Source organism: Neopelma chrysocephalum, unplaced genomic scaffold, assembly GCF_003984885.1.
Source record: "Neopelma chrysocephalum unplaced genomic scaffold, ASM398488v2 Primary Assembly neopelma1_185191, whole genome shotgun sequence".
In the NCBI taxonomy this organism is placed as follows: Eukaryota; Metazoa; Chordata; class Aves; order Passeriformes; family Pipridae; genus Neopelma; species Neopelma chrysocephalum.
The window spans coordinates 1-6,584 of record NW_020938645.1 but is presented as its reverse complement, the minus strand read 5'-3'; the positions used below and the strand labels follow the sequence as shown (position 1 = coordinate 6,584).

The window sequence follows — 6,584 nt, the reverse complement described above, 5'->3', positions numbered from 1 at the left end:
TCTTTGGTTGGGGTATCAAGCTCAGTGCTTCCACTCATGGAGACAGATGAAGAGGTGTTGTGTGCATTTATCCCGAATTTTTGTCTTCAGGGAGGACAGTGGGGGCTGAGAGGAACGAAGCACAAATACAAGGAAATGAAATGGCTCTATAAAACACCCTATGGGGAAAAAAATAGTGCCACAAGTAGAGCTCAATGCCTCCCCACAGAACCAGCCCGTGCTGAAAACTCTGGGTCCGAACAATAAAAACAGCAAATATTAATTGTGTGCATAATATTGATCCTTTCATCCTAGAAAATCCTAAAGCCCCTCACAAGCACTAGGCACAGGAATCCATGGAACTCCAGCAGGGACGTGCCAGGACCCCTGGGAACACTCAGGAGCTCTCTCCAGGCTGCCGTCAGAGGGGGGGTCTGCAGGGCACGGGGTCGGGCCCCCCCCCCAAAATGAGAGGAGGGGGCCGAGCCCAGCGGGCAGGAGGGAGGGGTGGGTTTGCCAGGGCATTCCCGGGATGGGGGAGACCCCCCCATAACCCCCTTCGTGCCCCTGAGACCTTCCAATCCTTCCCCACAGACGCCCCGAACGGCCCCGAGGACCCGGAACGGCCCCTCCGGGGGAGCCACGTGCGATCTCCCGCCACACCCCCGGCCACGCCCCCCGTGGGCGGGGCCGCGCCCGCCGCCAACCCTACATGGTGCTGGTGGGCGGGGCCGAGGCTGTGCCGCGCTGGCATTGGCGGGGCGGGGCCGAGGGAGGCGTGGTCACGGGGGGGCGTGGTCAGAGGGGGCGGGGCGAGACCCGCCGGTTCCCGTCAAAAGGCGGCACCGGGAAGGTGGGGGGGGGCGGCGGTGCCAGGAACGAAGGTACCGGGGAGGGGGCACCGGGAGAGCTGATTTGGGGCAAACCCCCGCTCCGTGCCCGGTCTCGGGGGCGATCGCGGCTGGGGCGGTCACCGGGACACGAGGGGCGGCTGTTCCTGCTCCAACCGGGGGGACCTGGGTGGGTGCGGGTGGCACCGGGAGATTTGGGTGAGGGGGGCCGTGGGTGCCCCCCCCGTGATCGAAGGGACACGGGCACGGGGCACTCCCGGGTGCCCGCTGTCCTTCTCCCTCCCGGTTGGAGAGTCCCCGGGGAAGGGGTACGGGAGGTGCCCGGGGTTGCTCCGAGGTTTGGGGTTCCGGGGGAAAGGTACGGGAGGTGCGCGGGGCTGCCCCGAGGTTTGGGGGTCCCGGAGTACGGGAGGTGCGCGGGGCTACCCCGAAGTTTGGGGTCCGGGGGGGGGGGGCGGGGGGTGCGCGGGGCTGCCCCGAGGTTTGGGGGTCCCGGGGGAGTGTTGAGCCTCCCTGGTGAGCTCCGTGTGCTCCCTGGTTTGGGGTCCCACGTGAGCACGGGGTTCCCGCTGTTCCCCAGCCGGGTTTTGGGGGTCCTGGGTGTGTTTGAGCCCCCCCGGTGCTCTCTGTGAGGGGTTCGGGGGTCCCGTGTGAGATCCCCCTCCTGCCCACTGCCTCCCCTCGGCTGGAGGCTCTCAGGGCTGTTAAGGGCTTTCCCTGCCAGAACGGGGTCCCCGTGAGGGTTGGGGGTGTCCTGTCCCTCTCAGCCTGTCTGTGGCTTCTGGGGGTGGCTCCTGGTTTTGGGGTCCCCACAGGGCTGTCCAGGCTCAGCTCTGATCACCCTTTGCTGGGCTCAGAAATGAGGGTTCACCCTGGAGATTTGGGGTGCCCTGGGGTGGGGGGTGAGTGTGTTGGGGGTGCTTTCCTCTCCCCCCTAAATTCTGGCTGATTTTACCTTTCTGGGCTGGCTGGTGATTCCCTCTGGGGTTGGGGTGAGGATGGGGATGAACTGGACCCAGTCACGTGCCCCACGTTGGTGTGAACCCCCATTTCCCTCTCTGAGCCCCTTCCTGAGCTTCACCACGTCGTGGGAAGCCACCCCCGTCCTTCTCCCCACGTCCCATCCCTGTCTGTCCCCTTTTTGGGGGGCTTTGAAGCTTGTGAATTCCCTGGGTGCTCTTGGGGTGTTAACTGGTGGCTTAGGGTTTCCAGCCTGTTCCTTACCTGGTCTCTGACTCAGAGAAGTGCCCAATTAATGATCAGCTTTCGATGCATGTTAAAATTAACCTCCCAATTCAGTATTTTTTGGGGCAGATTGGGGGGGCTCAGACCCCCCAGTGGCACTAATTGTACTCTGTTTGTAATTCCCAGTGACTTTCCATCCGTTGGAGGTGGGACTGCCTGGATCAGTGAGTTCCCAGCACAAAGAAGACAAAGGTAGGAGGGGAGGGGGTGTCTTCCTGAAGCTCCTACATGAGGACCTGGAGGTCCTTCCCCGGGTCAGGACTGAGCCCCCCAACCTTTGGGGAGTTGTGGGGGGCTGGTGAAGGGCAGGTAGAGTGGCTGTTTTCTGAGCTGAGCTGCTCCTTCCTCTTGGTTTCCTCTCCCCCCAACCCCCCTTTTTCATTTGAGCCCTTCAGCAGTAAAAGTTTCTTCAGAAAGTGGTTTTCAGGAGAAGCAGCGTTTTTGTGGCGTGTCCTCCTCCCACAGAGCCTGGGCAGTGACTCATCTTCCTCCGAGCCCTGGGTTAAAGAGCACCAGCCATGGCGGGGACACGTGTGTCTCCTCTCAGGGGAGGCAGACAGACAGACACAGACAGACACCTCAGTGTCCTGTTCCTCTTCCTCTTCCTCGGTGCTTCCTCCTGGGTGATGGTCGGGAGGAATTTTTAACCTGCTCGGGGAGGGGGGGGAAGGAAGTCGAGGCTGTAATTACTCATTTGAATAAAACCTCTTCTGCCTTCCCTGAAGATGTTAAAACAGAGTTAAACCAGGCCTGGGGGGGGTGTTTAAAACAGAGTTTAGTTGGGTCTTCTTGTTGTGCTTGTGGAAGTGGGTTTAACTGGGGGGAGAGAGGGGGGGAAAAAGTGCCAGGCTGAGGTTGGGCAGCTCTGTGCTGGGAGTACATTTGGACAAAACACAGAACTTCAACTTGAAATTTCAGTTCGTAAAACATTTCTGGCAGGGAACTTAATTTGTATTTTGTGATAGCACCTAGTACAGGAAAATCACATTCCTAACTGGGAGCTTCTAGTTGTTATACCATGACATATATTACAATAGGATATAATGCAATAGCTTTCTTTATTGGCACGGCTTGGCCACCCACCCCTGTGGCACCAGGGACCCGAGGAAGAGGAGAGAGGAAGGCCTGGCAGGTGCAGGAAGCATCTGTCCTGTCTGCCCGGGGTCTCCCAGGGTGTGAACAGATCACTTGGGAGATCTCCCAGTGGAGAAAGGCACAAAAAATAGGTTTTTCACCAAGCAAAGGATGTGCCTCGGGTCAGTTGGGTGTTTGTTCTTTCCCCCCTCATCCCACTTAAGATGAAATAACTGGATAATCCAACCTCTTCCTGCATTTAATGACTAACCCTGGGGAGCTGCTGCCCCTCGCTCTCTGTGGCCAGAGGTGCTCTCAGCAGTAATTTTTAACCTCCTGTGGCTGAGCCAAAGCAGAGCCAGCCCGGCCCAAACTTTCTGGGGCTTGGGGAGAGGAAATGCTGGAATGGAGGGAAAATCCCTGCTCAGATAGACCCCCTTTAACTGGAAGGTGAGACATTTTCACCTGCTGGTGTCGAGGGAGCAAACATGGGATGCAAACATGGGGAGGAGAGGCAGTGGTGTGGACTCACAGCAGTTTTGTAAAGCTTGGGATTAAAATATGACCACTCCCCCCCCCAAAAAATGAGAGGAATGCAAATGGAGCCACTGCTTAAAATGAATATTTTGACCTACAATCGATGGCTGAGCATTAAGGTGTTAATTCTGTGTATAAATTAATGTATTTGTTAATATAATTAATAAGTTGATATAAAAATATTAATAAATTAATACAAATCATATATCTATATATAAATATAATTAATCAATATATATCACAAATATCAATATATATCAATATGATTAATCAATTGATATAAATTTATTTATTAATATAATTCATAAATTAGTATTCATTCCTAGAAATAAATTAATATAAATGAATAAATTAATGTGCTGGTTCTGTGCATAAAATAATATCGTTATTAATATAATTAATGAATTAATAAAATATTTATTAGTATAATTAATACATTAATATTAATTTATTAATATAATTACTAAATTATTATAAGGTCATCAGAATAATATAAAATAATATAAATTAATACATTAACATAGATTTATTATTATAATTACTAAACTAATATAAGGTCATAAGAATAATATAAAATAATATAATTAATAAATTAATGTGTTAATTCTGTATATAAATAATGTGTAAATCCCTGTGGGGAGAATCCCTCTGGTTTGGGCTTTTTGAGTTGTATTTTGGCTCTGGAGGGACAACTGGAGGCCCAGCTGAAAACGGACTTGGAGAAGCTCCTTGTCCCAGGTCCCTTCCAGCTGAGCTGTTCTATCTAAACATGAAAACTGCCTTTTTTTTTGGACAAGAGCCGTGTGCTGGTGCCTGGGGGGCAGCCCCAGCTCGTGCTGCCGGGGCTGGCGGAGGGAATGGTTTAAATCAAGGTCTGAGGGGAGCAAAAGTCCGGGGAGACGGGGAAGGTGGAGACTCTGAGGCTTTAAAATGGAGCTTCTCGGGGGTGACCTGAGGAAGGAGAAGCCGTGGCTGGGGGGAAGGGGCCTCCTCCTCCAGCCAGGAGAGCTCAGTGTGGGGCAACAGGGCGTTCCCAGCGCCCCTGACCAGCTTCCAGCTCCATCTCCAGCTGCTGACTCAGCTGCTCCTCGGGTACAGCTCCCTTATCTGGGGTGGTTAACCTATCAGCACAAACCTCGCCTCGTGCCAGCCGGGCTTTGCCTCTAATACATGGAAACGGGGTGTAAAAGTGATGAAAAGCAGTACTTGGGACCTTTATCTGTCCACCTGAAGCCGTTTCCTCATTGCCAGGAATCCATGGTGTCTGCCCGGGACCTGCTGACGTGACTCCTGAGTGACTCCTGAGTGACTCCTGAGCTCCCCGGGTCACCGGGACGCCGGTGAGTGACTCTCCCGTGCTGGTCACCGAGTCCTCCTGCCTTCCTGCCCTTTCTCCCGAGGAGTTTTTGCTGTTTTCCCGAGGGTTCCCACCCCAGAGCCCGTGTTGTCCCCGTGCTGTTGCCTTTTCACCCCGTCTGGGAATGTCGCTCCGCTCCCGGCTCCCGTGGAGGTGCTGCCCCGATTTCCCAATGCCAGGCTGCCCCACACGCCAACTCCTGCTTCCTCAGAGCTCCCACTGCTCCTCCCTGCTTGGGCAAGAAGCCTCCCACCATGGGCCAGCACGAGGCAAGGAGGGGGGGACAGTTTCCTCGCCCACCAGGTGCCACCTTGGGTGGGTTCCTCGCCCACCGGGTGAGGGATGGGTGCTCTGGGGGGTGTCTTAAACCCTCTGTGCTCTCCCCCAGGGCTGGTGCTGACAGGGAGGGTTCCTCAGAGCTGCTCCTGCTCGGGAGGCAGATAAGCCACAGTCGGGTCTATATTTAGACTTGCTTAGTTCTGCAGAACGTGCCGTGTCCTTGAGCTCACCTGGGCGTCCCCAGAGGGGACAGCGAGTCCTGGCTGCCACGTGGTGCCCTGGGAAACACCAGCTGGGGAGTGCCTGCCTCCTTCCACGTGCCCCTTGTGCCCCCTTGGCCTGGAGGTTTGGTTCAGCTCAGGGTTATTTTTTGCCAGGTGAAGAGATTTTTGTTGTTGTTTCCGTAGCCCGGCTTAGGCTGAACGTGAAGTTGCTGCCCAGTTCCCAGCCCTGAGCTTAAATCTCTGGTTTGGGAGCTCTTCCCTGAGGAGGAGAACCTTCCTCAACACGGTTCTCCTGGTGTGTTGCTTTCCTTCCCTGTTTTCTCCTGGCACTGTGGTGCAGGCAGCTCCTGTCCCCATCTCTGCCTGTGCTCCAAGGAGAGTCCATCCCTTCCTGAGCTTCTGCACTGCCTGCTTGGACACTCAGGGAATTCCATGGCCTGGTCAGTGTTGGACAGAGGAGCAGAAACCTGGGTTTGTGTTCTGCTGCTGCCCAGGGTGGCCTCTAGCACCGTCCTCCTTGTTGCACATAAAGGACAGGGCACAAAAATCGATGTTTTGGCCCCGTTTGATGCTTGAACTATGGACTCTCAGGATGGACCTGGGGTCTGTACCAGGCTCTTGCACACCCAGGGGCTCCTGTGGTGCCAGAAATGCTTCCTGCTGCTCATTTCACCTGTCACAGGTGGTGGAACTTCAAACCACTGAAGGCCCTTGTGACAAAGTGTCTGTGGCCGGTTGTGTGACCTCGGCTGCACAAACTTATGGGAGAGGATGGGAGGTGGGATCTGAGGGATTTGGGTGCCCAAATCCAAGGGTGATGTGAGACCCACTGGTAGGAAGGGGTGAGCAGGTCAGGGTTGGTGCTTTGCAGCCTCCTCTGCTCGCAGACCCCTGAGTCAGAGCACGGAAAACACCTTTTCTGTGTCTTTCTGCAGCCCAGGCTGAGCACTGTGTGCTGCAGGGCTGGAGTGAGATTGCTGCAGGGCTGGAGTGGGATTGCTGCAGGGCTGGACTGGGATTGCTGCAGGGCTGGACTGG

At 54.9% G+C, this 6,584-nt stretch overlaps 1 long non-coding RNA gene across 1 annotated transcript; it reads left to right on the top strand.

Annotated features, from left to right (window-relative positions):
• The first annotated feature begins 797 nt into the window (after nucleotides 1–797).
• Nucleotides 798–5,029, top strand: LOC113962806. The gene is made up of 3 exons (XR_003532597.1): nucleotides 798–863; nucleotides 2,202–2,267; nucleotides 4,938–5,029. It is a non-coding gene; the product is annotated as an uncharacterized LOC113962806 (long non-coding RNA).
• Nucleotides 5,030–6,584: the final 1,555 nt, after the last annotated feature.